The sequence below is a fragment of the Arachis hypogaea genome, chromosome 12 (genome assembly GCF_003086295.3).
Source record: "Arachis hypogaea cultivar Tifrunner chromosome 12, arahy.Tifrunner.gnm2.J5K5, whole genome shotgun sequence".
In the NCBI taxonomy this organism is placed as follows: Eukaryota; Viridiplantae; Streptophyta; class Magnoliopsida; order Fabales; family Fabaceae; genus Arachis; species Arachis hypogaea.
Genome location: NC_092047.1, coordinates 70358677 through 70374084, shown reverse-complemented (window position 1 = coordinate 70374084; position 15408 = coordinate 70358677). Strand labels below are relative to the sequence as shown.

General features: G+C 38.8%; 1 non-coding gene across 1 annotated transcript; it reads left to right on the top strand.

Annotated features, from left to right (window-relative positions):
* The first annotated feature begins 1620 nt into the window (after nt 1-1620).
* Nucleotides 1621-1724, top strand: LOC112732137 (small nucleolar RNA R71). The gene has a single exon (XR_003167874.1). It is a non-coding gene; the product is annotated as a small nucleolar RNA R71 (small nucleolar RNA).
* Nucleotides 1725-15408: the final 13684 nt, after the last annotated feature.

The window sequence follows — 15408 nt, the reverse complement described above, 5'->3', positions numbered from 1 at the left end:
CATGATGATGGCCTCCCAACTCCAAACTTAGAGTTTGAAAGTGGGGGCTCTGTTTGACTCTGCATTGAGAGAAGCTTGTCATGCTTCTTCTCCATGTGTGCAGAAGGAGATCCTTGAGCCTTAAACACAAGGCAGTCCTCATTCACTTGAATGACCAACTCTCCTCTGTCAACATCACTCACAGCTTTTGCTGTGGCTAGGAAGGGTCTGCCAAGGATGATGGATTCATCTTTACTCTTCCCAGTGTCCAGGATTATGAAGTTAGCAGGGATGTAAAGGCCTTCAACCTTTACCAGGACATCCTCTACAAGTCCATAAGCCTGTTTTCTTGAATTGTCTGCCATCTCTAGTGAGAATCTTGCAACTTACACCTCAAGGATCCCTAATTTCTCTATTACAGAGAGGGGCATGAGGTTTATACTTGACCCTAGGTCACACAGAGCCTTCTCAAAGGTCATGGTGCCTATGGTACAAGGTATTGAGAACTTTCCAGGATCCTGTCTCTTCTGAGGTAATTTCAGTTGAACCGGATCATTCAGTTCATTGATGAGCAATGGAGGTTCATCCTCCCAAGTCTCATTACCAAATAACTTGGCATTTAACTTCATGATTGCTCCAAGGTATTTAGCAACTTACTCTTCAGAAATATCTTTATCCTCTTCAGAGGAAGAATACTCATCAGAGCTCATGAATGGAAGAAGTAGGTTCAATGGAATCTCTATGGTCTCTGTATGAGCCTCAGATTCCTTTGGTTCCTCAAAGAGGAACTCCCTTTTGTCCAGAGGACGTCCCATGAGGTTTTTCTCACTGGGACTCACGTCCTCCTTACTCTCTCCAGGTTCGGCCATGTTGGTCATGGTTATGGCCTAGCACTCTCTCTTGGGATTTTCTTCTGTATTACTTGGGAGAGTGCTAGGAGGAGTCTCGGTAATTCTCTTACTCAGCTGACCCACTTGTGCCTCCAGATTTCTAATGGAGGATCTTGTTTCATTCATGAAACTTAGTATGGTCTTAGATAGATCAGAGACTATGGTTGCTAAGCCAAAACGACTTTGCTCAGAGTTCTCTGTCTATTTCTGAGAAGATGATGGAAAAGGCTTGCTATTGCTAAACCTATTTCTTTCACCATTATTGTTGTTGAAGCCTTGTTGAGGCTTCTGTTGTTCCTTCCATGAGAGATTTGGATGATTTCTCCATGAAGGATTATAGGTGTTTCCATAGGGTTCTCCCATGTAATTCACCTCTTCCATTGTAGGGTTCTCGGGATCATAAGCTTCTTCTTCAGAAGATGATTCTTTATTACTGCTGGATGCAACTTGTATTCCAGTCAGACTCTAAGAAATCATATTGACTTGCTGAGTCAATATTTTATTCTGAGCCAATATGGCATTCAGAGTATCAATCTCAAGAACTCCTTTCTTCTGAGTTGTCCCATTATTCACAGGATTCCTTTCAGAAGTGTACATGAATTGGTTAGTTGCAACCATTTCAATGAGTTCCTGGACTTCTTCAGGCATCTTTTTCAGATGAAGAGATCCACCAGTAGAGTTGTCCAATGACATCTTGGACAGTTCAGACAGACCATCATAAAATATGCATATGATGCTCCATTCTGAAAGCATGCCAGAAGGACACCTTCTGATCAATTGCTTGTATCTTTCCCAAGCTTCATAGAGGGATTCGCCTTCCTTCTGTCTGAAGGTTTAGACTTCCACTCTAAGCTTACTCAATTTTTGAGGTGGAAAGAACTTTTCCAAGAAGGCATTGAATAGTTTTTTTCAAGAGTTCAGGCTTTCTTTAGGTTGTAAGTCCAACCATGTCCTAGCTCTGTCTCTTACAGCAAAAGGGAAGAGCATAAGTCTGTAGACTTCAGGGTCAACCTCATGGGTCTTAACAGTGTCACAGATTTGCAAGAATTCAACTAGAAACTGATGAGGATCTTCCAATAGAAGTCCATGATACTTGCAATTCTGCTGCATTAGAGAAACTAATTGAGGCTTAAACTCAAAGTTGTTTGCTCCAATTGCAGGAACTGAGATGCTCCTTCCACAGAAGTCAGAAGAGGGTGCAATGAAGTCACTGATAAATCACTATTTTATGATTTATATTGTGTTTAATTGTGTGGTTTTATCATGATCCTTACCCACTTATTCATTAAATTAGCATGCATTTAGATCTCCTTCCTGAATTTATTACATGTTTGAAAACTGCTTCCTAGAGACTTTAATTATTTATTTTTAATTCTCCTTTATTCTATTCAATACCGTGATCTGTGTGTTGAGTGTTTCAGACTTTACAAGGCATAAATGAGTTGGAGATTGGAAAGAAAGCTAGCAAAAATGGAAGGAACACAAGAGTTTGAGGAGATAACCAGCGAGAAGTGACGCAGTCGCATGGCTCACGCGACCGCGCGAACGAGAGCAAAACGCAATGACGCGGTCGCATGGCTCACGCGGCCGCGCGGATAGGGAAGCCCAAGCGACGCGGTAGCGTGGACGACGCGAATGCGTGGAGAGGAAAAACGCGAATGACGCGTCCGCATGGATGACGCGATCGCGTGACATGTGCGATCTGCATAACCTGCAGAATTCGTTGGGGCGATTTTGGACCCTATTTCGGCCCAGTTTTCGGCCCGGAACAGAAGACTAGAGTCAGAGAACATGCAGAAACAAATAACACATTCATTCAGAGACAGTGAGAGAGCTAGTTTTACTCTCTTAGGTTTTTCTCTCTAGGTTTTTAGAATTTTAATTTTCAATTGGTCTTAGCATTGGAACATTGAGAAGAGTTATTCCCTCATCAAGACTTCGTCATTCTAGTTCGTTTTCTCAACTTGGTTTTATTCTTCCATGTTCCTTGTTTTGTTCAATTTTGTTATTTGAATACTTTTATGATTAATTAATGCAAGGATTATTTCTTTTTAATTCAATTTCAATTCCAATAATCATGTCTTCTTTTAATTCCCTTTCATATGCTATGAATTTATTATTTACAATGTGTGAGTAGTTTCCTTACTTGATGGGGAGTTGATTAAAAAGGAACTCTTGAGTTGGAAGGATTGAAAGAAAATTTGTAATTGGGTTAATTGTTGGATTGTTATCCTATCACCAACGCCAATCCCTTTGAACTAAGTGGGTTACAACTTGTGAATAGATCTAGCATCCCAACTTGTTTGACTTTCCCTTACGTAGTAAAGGATAACCAAACAGAGCAACCATTAATTATAAATCAATCTTAAAATCATTCCATCCATAATAGAGATTTCAACTAATCAACTCCCAGTCAAGGCTTTTATTCATATCATTTAAATTCCCTCAATTTACGTCCCAATTTACTTAGCTCAACTTCTTGGAACATCTGATTAATAAGATAGCACACTTTTCTGCAACTCGTTGGGAGACGACCTGGGACTTAAAACTCCCAGTAATTTTTAATTAAAATTCTCTGTGACATACTTTTAAATTGATAGGCAGATTTTCGGTGAGTTAAGAACTATACTTGCAACGCGACCATTTTAACAATTTTTAATTCACCAGCTTCTGCGTCTCATCAATTTTTGGCGCCGTTGCCGGGGAGTTGCAATAGTGGAGCGTCCAACTTACAGACGTTAAAGCAAAGTGCTTGGTGGGAGACAACCCACCGTGGTATGATCGTTCTTTTCTTTGTTTTTCCTATTCAATAACTCTTCTCTTTATTAGTACTTTCGTGCATTTGCATTTCATGTCTTCATATTTCTTTTTAATTAAAAAAAAATTTTGCCACGCGACACGATCGCATCAGCGACGCGTCCGCGTCGCGGAGGGGGTGGAGAAAAAAATAAATGAACAGAGAGTCCGGCTGGAGCGTGGCTGGAGGCGTGCCAATGGCACAAATCGACCCACGCGACCGTGTCCCTGACGCATTCGTGTCGCATGGGAATCATGGCCTCCCACGCGACCGCGTGCCTCACGTGGCCACGTGCCCTGAGTTTTCGACGTAAAAGGGTGCACAGTAACATTCTGTGCGAGAGTGATGTTGGATTGGTGCTGGAAGCACAAATCCTTGTCACGCGATCGCGTCACCCAATTTTGGTAATTAAAATAAATCGAACAGAGAGTTGTGCTGGAGCGAGGCTGCACTCGCGCCAGCAGCGTAACACGGGTCACGCAACTGCGTGACCGACGCGATCGCGTCCCCTTACCTGACGTGCACCCACGCGAACGCGTGCCCCACGCGGCCGCGTCGCATGCGCCACACAGCTCAACCTAAATTGCCAAATTATCTTATCTTTCTCTCCCCCAAATCCTAATTTTTCTTTCCCCTCCTTATTTCTTCCTTTCCCCTTCCCCCTTCTATCTCACCTTTCACTCTCTATCTCTCTCACCACCATTAACAAGGTTTTACCTTCTTTTTCCTTCTTTTCTTTTCCATCATTCTTATTATTTTATATACATTTTTATTTTCTTTTTCTTTTCTTTTTCTTTTCAAATTTTTTTATTTTTCATCTTCTTCTTTCCCTTTTTACATGGTGCTAGAAATTTTTTGAGTCATCATCCCTCATTATATGCTTGTGACTTGTTACAATTTATTTGACAATTATTATTATTTTTAAGGGATTGCTTGCATGTTCAATTTCATACTTTTTATATCTTACTTACCATGCATGCCATGTGTTTGTGAAAAAGCCTATATAGCCCTATGCACTTTCTACATTACTTTACTCTACTATTCAATGCTTGCTTTTCACAAATTTCCCTTATTATTTCATTAATTGAATTCAATTGTCAATACAAACATGATGGTTTGTTACGAAGTAATGCTTGGTCTATGCTACTCATGCCCTTTGCCAGCATGCCAATAAACACCTTGCATTCACTTGTTTTTATCTGCACTAGCTATTCTCCATTGATGGCTTTTCATATGTACTCGAGAGCATGTGTTAATGTCATCTACATTTTACTGTGCATCATTCACCCTCTTTTCTGTTTCCTTCCTTGCTGTATATCTCTTTAAATTTAATTTTCTTTCTCTTCCCTTCTTTCAGGATGGCCACCAAGAAAGGAAAGGAGAAAGAAACTTCCAAACCACCAGCAAGAAGAGGAACTAAAAGAGCATTAGTGGCAGATCCTTCTTCAACTGCCGTCAAGCCCTCAACAAAAAGAGTTAAGAGGATAATAAAGGTTGACGAAAAGGAGAAAGCCTTTCCAGCAAAGGACGCTGCGCAATTTTCCAATCGCTACTATGAGCAAATGTTCCCTATCCTGGCAGAAAGGAACTATAACAATGAATACCTTCTTATCCTCCCATCCAATATTGCCACCTTTGTTGAGCCGCAAATTGAGCGAACACAATGGGGTTTTCTACGGAGACAGCCAAGGCAGGCCAATCTTTCTTGGGTAGTTGAGTTCTACTCCAACTTCTACATACCGACCCTGCAGTCTGTTTATGTCCGGCAGAAGCAAGTCCCCATCACAGAAGAGGCCATTCAGCAAGCTCTGAGTCTTCCCCCTATTCCAGCAGGAATGGACACTTTTCAAGTAGCCACCCTTCAGCACTAGAGATACCAATTCAACTGGGACTCTGTTCTCGGAGTCATCGCTTTACCTGGCAGCCGTTGGATCTACGGATACCACCGTACCTGCCCTAAGGGAATCTTGGCTTCAGCACTTACCTTGGAGGCTCGCGTATGGGCGCAGATCATGTCCCATTACGTCTTTCCGAGCACTCATGAGTCCTCCTTCACTGCGGACATGGCTGTTCTACTATGGTGCATCCTTTCAGACCAACCTCTGAATCTCGCAAGACATATCCGGAATGCTATGGAACACGTACAAATTGCGGGCAACTTACCTTTCCCCGCCTTGGTTTCAGATCTTGTCTCAGCAGCCGGAGTCTTCTACAGAGCTGGGGACACCAAAGTCATGCTTCCACGGGATGATCAGTATGTCCCTAATGGGAAATACCTCAGACTCTCAGCAACCACTACAAACTTTCCTACTGCTCCAGTTGAAGATAATCCTTCTTCAACACCACAAGCATCTACAACTGAGAAATTGCTCCAGCAGATAATCGAACGGTTGGATCGGCAAGAACAGAAAGCAAAGATGAGAGAGCGCCGTAACGAGCGCCGATTCAAACACCTCAAGTAGCTACTCAAGGGACACTTCAGAGACTCAGACACCCCGGAATCCACTTTCTTTACCAGCACAGGGAGCCATGACGGCCCCGACTGTGGAGATACTGCTACCAGCCCACCCCTGTTCCTGACAGATGGCACCGAGGACGGTGCAAAGCCTTAAGTGTGGGGAGGTCGGTCAGTACCTGACTTCCGGAGGTAATTTCTCTTCTCTATCACCAATAATTAGGATATTTTAGTTAGATTTTCTTTCCTTTATAGAATAGAATAAATTGCATAGGTTAGGATAGTTGCATGCATGTTCTACTTGATTGAAAAGACAATAAGTTTCTTTTAAAAATCTATCTTTGGAACAAAATTTCACTAATTTTTCAAATATTCTTATGATAAATTTGCTTGAGTTGTATTTAGAACATGATATTTGAGTTAAAGAACACACAACCTGTGAAAGATTTGAGCCTTTATGAATGGTTACATTATTTAACCATAATTATTTCATTCTTGTGTGTTTACTTCTCTATGATTGTAATCTATATTTTGTTTTATCTTATATGTCCAATAGTTATTATATTTGCATGCTTGCACATGATTGAGGCCATTATTTGTTTAAACTCACTCATCCAAATTAAGCCTACCCTTTTCAATTACCTTTGTTAACCACTTTGAGCCTTTAATTCCCATTTGTTCGATATTTTACCACATTACTAACCTTAAGCCGAAAAACAATTGTATATCCCAAATTGAATCTTTGGTTAGCTTAAGATAGAATTGTGTGTGCTAGTTAAGTATGGGAAATTGTGGGAACAAAAGTTGTTAAGGGAATGTGTCATAAAAATTTAAGGGGAATTTGGATACCTACTCATGTGAAACTACAAGGATTAAAAATCTATGTGCATTGACAAGCTTTATTTAAAAAAAAATTCAAAATCAATAAATAAGGGGACAAAATTACCCCAATGTTGAATTCAGAATTCGAAGATCAATGCACATATGATAGAACCAAAAATATAAGTTGATACAAGAGTATGGATTGAAAAAGGGAATTCTGGGTAGCTAGGTATGAACTTTAAATATGACATCACGTGTGTACAAGTTATGTTAGAGCTTGGGTTAATTAAAAATTCAATTTATTAGCTCACTTGACCAAATATACACCCCTACCTATACCTTAGCCCCATTACAACCTTGGAAAGACCTCATGATGTTTGTATTGGTGTATTAACTATTGTTGATTGGTTAGGAGAAGAACAAAAGTTAGAAAGCATGATTAGAGAAGGATAGAGTGATCACCCTATACACTAGAGATCAGAGTGCACATACATTATCAGTGAGGGTTCAATGCTTGAATTTTCATATTCCCTCCTTTCACGAGTTATCTTCTTGCACTTTTATCTGTTTTATTGTGTAATGATAAAATTAGTGGAATTTGATTTGTAATTGTTTTGAAGAGCCTATTTACTTTTGATCAAGTGGACAAGAACCATATAGTTGCATTTAATTATATATATATATATATATATATATATATAGGTTTGCATTGCATTTCATGAGTTTCTACATGTTCATACTTATTTCCTTATCTCCTTCAATTAAGCATGAGGACATGCTAATGTTTAAGTGTGGGGAGGTTGATAAACCACTATTTTATGATTTATATTGTGTTTAATTGTGTGGTTTTATCATGATCCTTACCCACTTATTCATTAAATTAGCATGTATTTAGATCTCCTTCCTGAATTTATTACATGTTTGAAAACTGCTTCCTAGAGACTTTAATTATTTATTTTTAATTCTCCTTTATTCCATTCGATACCGTGATCTGTGTGTTGAGTGTTTCAGACTTTACAGGGCATAAATGAGTTGGAGATTGGAAAGGAAGCTAGCAAAAATGGAAGGAACACAAGAGTTTGAGGAGATAACCAGTGAGAAGTGACGCGGTCGCATAGCTCACGCGGCCACGCGGATTGGAAAGCCCAAGCGACGCGGTAGCGTGGACGACGCGAACGCGTGCAGAGGAAAAACGTGAATGACGCATCCGCATGGATGACGCGATCGCGTGACATGTGCGATCTGCATAACCTGCAGAATTCGTTGGGGACGATTTTGGACCCTATTTTGGCCCAGTTTTCGGCCCGGAACAGAAGACTAGAGTCAGAGAACATGCAGAAACAAATAACACATTCATTCAGAGACAGTGAGAGAGCTAGTTTTACTCTCTTAGGTTTTTCTCTCTAGGTTTTTAGAATTTTAATTTTCAATTGGTCTTAGCATTGGAACATTGAGAAGAGTTATTCCCTCATCAAGACTTCGTCATTCTAGTTCATTTTCTCAACTTGGTTTTATTCTTCCATGTTCCTTGTTTTGTTCAATTTTGTTATTTGAATACTTTTATGATTAATTAATGCAAGGATTATTTCTTTTTAATTCAATTTCAATTCCAATAATCATGTCTTCTTTTAATTCCCTTTCATATGCTATGAATTTATTATTTACAATGTGTGAGTAGTTTCCTTACTTGATGGGGAGTTGATTAAAAAGGAACTCTTGAGTTGGAAGGATTGAAAGAAAATTTGTAATTGGGTTAATTGTTGGATTGTTATACTGTCACCAACGCCAATCCCTTTGAACTAAGTGGGTTGCAACTTGTGAACAGATCTAGCATCCCAACTTGTTTGACTTTCCCTTACATAGTAAAGGATAACCAAACAGAGCAACCATTAATTATAAATCAATCTTAAAATCATTCCATCCATAATAGAGATTCCAACTAATCAACTCCCAGTCAAGGCTTTTATTCATATCATTTAAATTCCCTCAATTTACTTTCCAATTTACTTAGCTCAACTTCTTGGAACATCTGATTAATAAGATAGCACACTTTTCTGCAACTCGTTGGGAGACGACCTGGGACTTAAAACTCCCAGTAATTTTTAATTGAAATTCTCTGTGACATACTTTTAAATTGATAGGCAGATTTTTGGTGAGTTAAGAACTATACTTGCAACGCGACCATTTTAACAATTTTTAATTCACCAGCTTCTGCGTCTCATCAGTCACCAAGCATCTTCCTTGCATTGTTGGCATTCTTGTTATTTTCGGCTGCCATGTCTTCTTCTTTTTCGAAAATTTCTGTTAGGTCTTCTCTAGAGAGTTGTGCTTTAGCTTCTCTTAGCTTCCTCTTCAAGGTCCTTTCAGGTTCGGGATCAGCTTCAACAAGAATGCCTTTGTTCTTTTTCCTGCTCATATGAAAGAGAAGAGAACAAGAAAGTATGGAATCCTCTATGTCACAGTATAGAGATTCCTTGAGGTGTCAGAGGAAAACAGGAATAGAGGGATGAGGTAGATAGAGAAGAATTTGAACATATAAAGAAGGAGAGAGTCCGAATTGCTAATTGAGGAGAAGTGTTAGTCCTTAAATAGAAGGAGATGAGAAGGGGGAATTTTTTCGAAACAAATTTTGAAATAATTAAAAGGAATTTTGAAAAAGTGGTTAAGTAATTTTGAAAAAGATTTTGAAGTTAGTAATCAAAAAGATATGATTGAAAACTATTTTGAAAAAGATGTGGTTGAGAAGATATGATTGAAAAGTAATTTAAAAAAAAATTGATTTTAAAATTAATGACTTGGCTAACAAGAAATTTAAAAGATATGATTCTAAAATTCAAATTTTGACCCTTTCTTAACAAGGAAGTAACAAACTTGAAATTTTTGAATCAAATCATTAATTGGTAGCAAGGATTTTCAAAAATAGTAAAAAAAATGGAAAAAGATTTGATTTTGAAAAATATATGATTGAAAGAGATTTGATTTTGAAAAATTATGAAGATTTGAAAAAGATTTGAATTAAAAACTAACTTACCTCCCTTAATACTACCCTTTTGGGCATTTAACACCCAGCCAGGTACCCTGGCTGGCGTTTAAACGCCAGAATTCCTTCCTTACTGGGCGTTTTGAATGCCCAGCTTTTTCTCTGTAATTCTTCTGCTGCATGTTCTGAATCTTCAATTCTCTGTATTATTGACTTGAAAAGACATAATTTTGAAAAAAAAAATTTTGAATTTTTAATATTGAGAAACAACAAAATGAAACTAATCATGAAAAACTAAGATCAGATAAACAATGCATGCAAGACACCAAACTTAGAAATTTTCATATTAGAGACACTAACAAATTGAGAATGCACATGAGAAACAACAAAAGACACAAAACAAGAGAATTTAAAGATCAGACCCAAGAAAATCACCAAGAACAACTTGAAGATTAATGAAGAACATAATGCATATATTCAAAAAATGCAAGAAAATTAAAAATATGCAAGACACCAAACTTAAAATATGACACTAGACTCAAACAAGAAACACAAAATATTTGGTTTTTTATGATTTTATTAATTTTTTGTATTTTTTTCGAAAATTATTTGGAAAAAGAAAATAAGGAATTCAAAATTCTTAATGAGAATTCCAGGAATCATGCAATGTTAGTCTAAAACTCCGGTCCAGGAATTAGACATGGCTTACTAGCCAGCAAAGCTTTCAGTGACAGCTTCGGTCCAAAACACTAGACATGGCCAATGGCCAGCCAAGCTTTAGCAGATCATTACATTCAACAGCAAGATTGATAGAAATCAACAAGCTCTTGTGATGATAAGTTGAAACCTCGGTCCAAAAGATTAGACATGGCCTCACAGCTAGCCAGACTTCAACAGATCATCATGAAACTCTAGAATTCATTCTTAAAAATTCTGAAGAACAAATTATATATATATATATATATATATATTTCGAAATCAAAAATAAAAGAAAGTTTAAACATAAAATAAAATTACCCAATCTAAGCAACAAGATGAACCGTCAGTTGTCCAAACTCGAATAATCCCCGGTAACGGCGCCAAAAACTTGGTGCACAAAATTGTCATCCCACACTTTTCACACAACTCCGTGCAGCTGACCAGCAAGTTCAATGGGTCGTCCAAGAAATACCTTACGTGAGTAAGGGTCGATCCCACGGAGATTGTCGGCTTGAAGCAAGCGATGGTCATCCTTGTAAATCTCAGTCAGGCGGATTCAAATGTTCATGAGTTTGATAATTAAAATATAATTAAAATAGAAAATAAGATAGAGATACTTATGTAATTCATTGGTGGGATTTTAGATAAGCGTATGAAGATGCTTGTTGCTTCTGAACCTCTGCTTTCCTATTGCCTTCATCCAATCATGCGTACTCCCTTCCATCGCAAGCTGTATGTTGGGGGATCACTGTTGTCAATGGCTACCGTCCGTCCTCTCAGTGAAAATGGTCAGGCTACGGGTTACATAGGGCTAATCATATGTCGGTTCTCACTCATGTTGGAATAGGATCCATTGATCCTTTTGCGTTTGTCACTACGCCCAGCACTCGCGAGTTTGAAGCTCGTCACAGTCATCCCATCCCAGATCCTACTCGGAATACCACAGACAAGGTTTAGACTTTCCGGATCTCAAGAATGCTGCCAATTGATTCTAGCTTATACCACGAAGACTCTGATCTCATGGAATGGAGGGCTCTGTTATCAAGGGAGGCAACCATGCATCATGAACCACGAGGCAAAGAGATGCACACTCAAGCTATTGCAGATAGAACGGAAGTGGTTGTCAGGCACGCGTTCATAGGTGAGAATGCTGATGAGTATCACGGATCATCACATTCATCAGGTTGAAGTGCGAGTGAATATCTTAGAATAAGAATAAGCTTGAATGAATAGAAAAATAATAGTACTTTGCATTAATTCATGAGGAACAGCAGAGCTCCACACTTTAATCTATGGGGTGTAGAAACTCCACCGTTGAAAATACAAAAGTGATGAAGGCCCAGGCATGGCCGAATGGCCAGCCCACTAAACGTGATCAAGAGATCAAAAGTGATACAAAGATAGTCTCAAAAATGATCTAAAGATAAAAATACAATAGTGAAAGGTCCTATTTATAACGAACTAGTAGCCTATGGTTTACAGAAATAAGTAAATGATGCAGAAATCCACTTCCGGGCCCACTTGGTGTGTGCTTGGGCTGAGCTTTGAAGCTTCACATGTAGAGACTTTTTTTGGAGTTAAACACCAGCTCTGGTGCCAGTTTGGGCGTTTAACTCCAGCTTTTATGCCAGTTCTGGCGTTTAACGCCAAAATAGGGTAGAAAGTTGGCGTTTAAACACCAGTTTGCGTTATCAATACTCAGGCAAAGTATGGACTATTATATATTGTTGGAAAGCCCAGGATGTCTAATTTCCAATGCAATTGAGAGCGTGCCAATTGGGCTTCTATAGCTCCATCAAATCCACTTCGAGTGTAGGGAGTTCAGAATCCAACAGCATCTGTAGTCCTTTTTCAGCCTCTGAATCAGATTTTTGCTCAGGTCCCTCAATTCAGCCAAAAAGTACCTGAAATCACAGAAAAACACCCAAACTCATAGTAAAGTCCAGAAATGTGATTGGTGCACGAAATTGTGATCTCAATGGCGCCAACAACTTGGTACGCACAATCGTAATCTCAATTCTTTGTCACAACTTCGCACAACTAACCAGCAAGTGCACTGGGTCGTCCAAGTAATAAACCTTACGTGAGTAAGGGTCGATCCCAAGGAGATTGTCGGCTTGAAGCAAGCTACGGTCACCTTGTAAATCTCAGTCAGGCGGATTCAAATGGTTATGGTGAATTGATAATAGAAATATAAGTAAAATATAGGATAGAGGTACTTATGTAATTCACTGGTGAAAATTTCATATAAGCGTATGGAGATTCTTTGTTCCTTCTGATTCTCTACTTTCCTATTGTCTTCATCCAATCTTTATACTCCTTTCCATGGCAAGCGTTATGTAGGGCATCACCGTCGTCAATGGCTACATCCCATCCTTTCAGTGAAAATGGTCCAAAATGCGCTGTCACAGCACGGCTATTCAGCTGTCGGTTCTCGATCATACTGGAATAGGATTCAGTAATCCTTTTGCGTCTGTCACTACGCCTAGCACTTGCGAGTTTGAAGCTCGTCACAGCCATCCCTTCCCAGATCCTACTCGGAATACCACAGACAAGATTAAACTTTCCGGATCTCAAGAATGGCCACCAATAATTCTAGCCTATACCACGAAGACTCTGATCTCATGGAATGGAGGGCTCGGTTGTCAGGCGAGGCAACCATGCATCATGAACCAGGAGGCTAAGAGATACGCACTCAAGCTATCGCAAGTAGAACGGAAGTGGTTGTCAGGCAGGCGTTCATAGGTGAGAATGATGATGAGTGTCACGGATCATCACCTTCCTCAAGTTGAAGAACAAGTGTATATCTTAGATAAGAAATAGGCTTGAATTGAATAGAAAAACAATAGTACTTCGCATTAATTCATGAGGAACAGCAGAGCTCCACACCTTAATTTATGGTGTGTAGAAACTCTACCGTTGAAAATACATAAGTGATAATGTCCAGGCATGGCCGAATGGCCAACCCCCATAAAGGTCTAAGATAGCATAAAACTGATCAAAGATGTCTAATACAATAGTAAAAGTCCTATTTATATCAGACTAGTTACTAGGGTTTACAGAATTGAGTAAATGATGTAGAAATCCACTTCTGGGGCCCACTTGGTGTGTGCTTGGGCTGAGCATTGAGCTTTACATGAGTAGAGGCTTCTCTTGCAGTTGAACGCCAGTTTGTAACCTGTTTCTGGCGTTTAACTCTACTTTGCAACCTATTTCTGGCGTTTAACTCCAGAATAGGCAGGAAGCTAGCGTTGAATGCCGTTTTGTGTCATCTAAACTCGAGAAAAGTATAAACTATATATATTTCTGGAAAGCTCTGGATGTCTACTTTCCAACGCAATTGAGAGCGCGCCATTTGAAGTTTTGTAGCTCCAGAAAATCCACTTTGAGTGCAGGGAGGTCAGAATCCAACAACATCTGTAGTCCTTCTTCAACCTCTGAATCTGATTTTTGCTCAAGTCCCTCAATTTCAGCCAGAAAATATCTGAAATCACAGAAGAATACACAAACTCATAGTAAAGTCCAGAAATTTAATTTTTATTTAAAAAATTAATAAAAATATATTAAAAACTAACTAAATCATACTAAAAACTATGTAAAAACAATGCCAAAAAGCGTATAAATTATCCGCTCATCACAACACCAAACTTAAATTGTTGCTTGTCCCCAAGCAACTGAAAATCAAATAGGAACTTAGAATGATTGGCATCTATAGGAACTTAGAATTAGATGGTGTTATTGATTCTCCTAGTTCAGTATGTTGATTCTTGAACACAGCTACTTTATGAGTCTTGGCCGTGGCCCTAAGCACTTTGTTTTCCAATATTACCACCGGATACATAAATGCCACAAACACATAACTGGGTGAACCTTTTCAGATTGTGACTCAGCTTTGCTAAAGTTCCCAATTAGAGGTGTCCAGGGTTCTTAAGCACACTCTTTTTTGCTTTGGACCTTGACTTTAACCGCTCAGCCTCAAGTTTTCACTTGACACTTCACGCCACAAGCACATGGTTAGGGAAAGCTTGGTTTAGCCGCTTAGACCAGGATTTTATTCCTTTAGGTCCTCCTATCCACTGATGCTCAAAGCCTTGGATCTTTTTATTACCCTTGCCTTTTGGTTTTAAGGCTATTGGCTTTTGCTCTTGCCTTTTGGTTTTAAGAGCTTTTGGCTTTTTTTCTGCTTGCTTTTCTTTTTCTTTCTGTTTTTTTTCCTTTTTTTTCGCAAGCTCTTCTCTATTCACTGCTTTTCTTGCTTCAAGAATCAATTTTTATGATTTTTCAGATTATCAATAACATTTCTCCTTTTTATCATTCTTTCAAGAGCCAACATATTTAACATTAATAAACCACAATTTCAAAAAAACATATGCACTGTTCAAGCATTCATTCAGAAAACAAAAAGTATTGTCACCACATCAAAATAATTAAACTAGTTTTTCAAGGATGAATTTGAAACCCTGTACTTCTTGTTCTTTTGTTTTTAGAACAGTTTTCAATTAAGAGAGGTGATGGATTCATAGGACATTCATAGCTTTAAGACATAGACACTTAGACACTAATGATCATATAGTAAAGACACAAACATAAATAAAACATAAAGCATAATAAACGAAAAATAGGAAATTAAGAACAAGGAGATTAAGGAACGGGTCCACCTTAGTGAGGGTGATGTCTTCCTCTTCTTGAAGAACCAATGGTGCTCTTGAGCTCCTCTATGTCTCTTTCTGTCTTTGTTGCTCCTCCCTCATAGCTCTTTGATCTTCTCTAATCTCATGGAGGATGA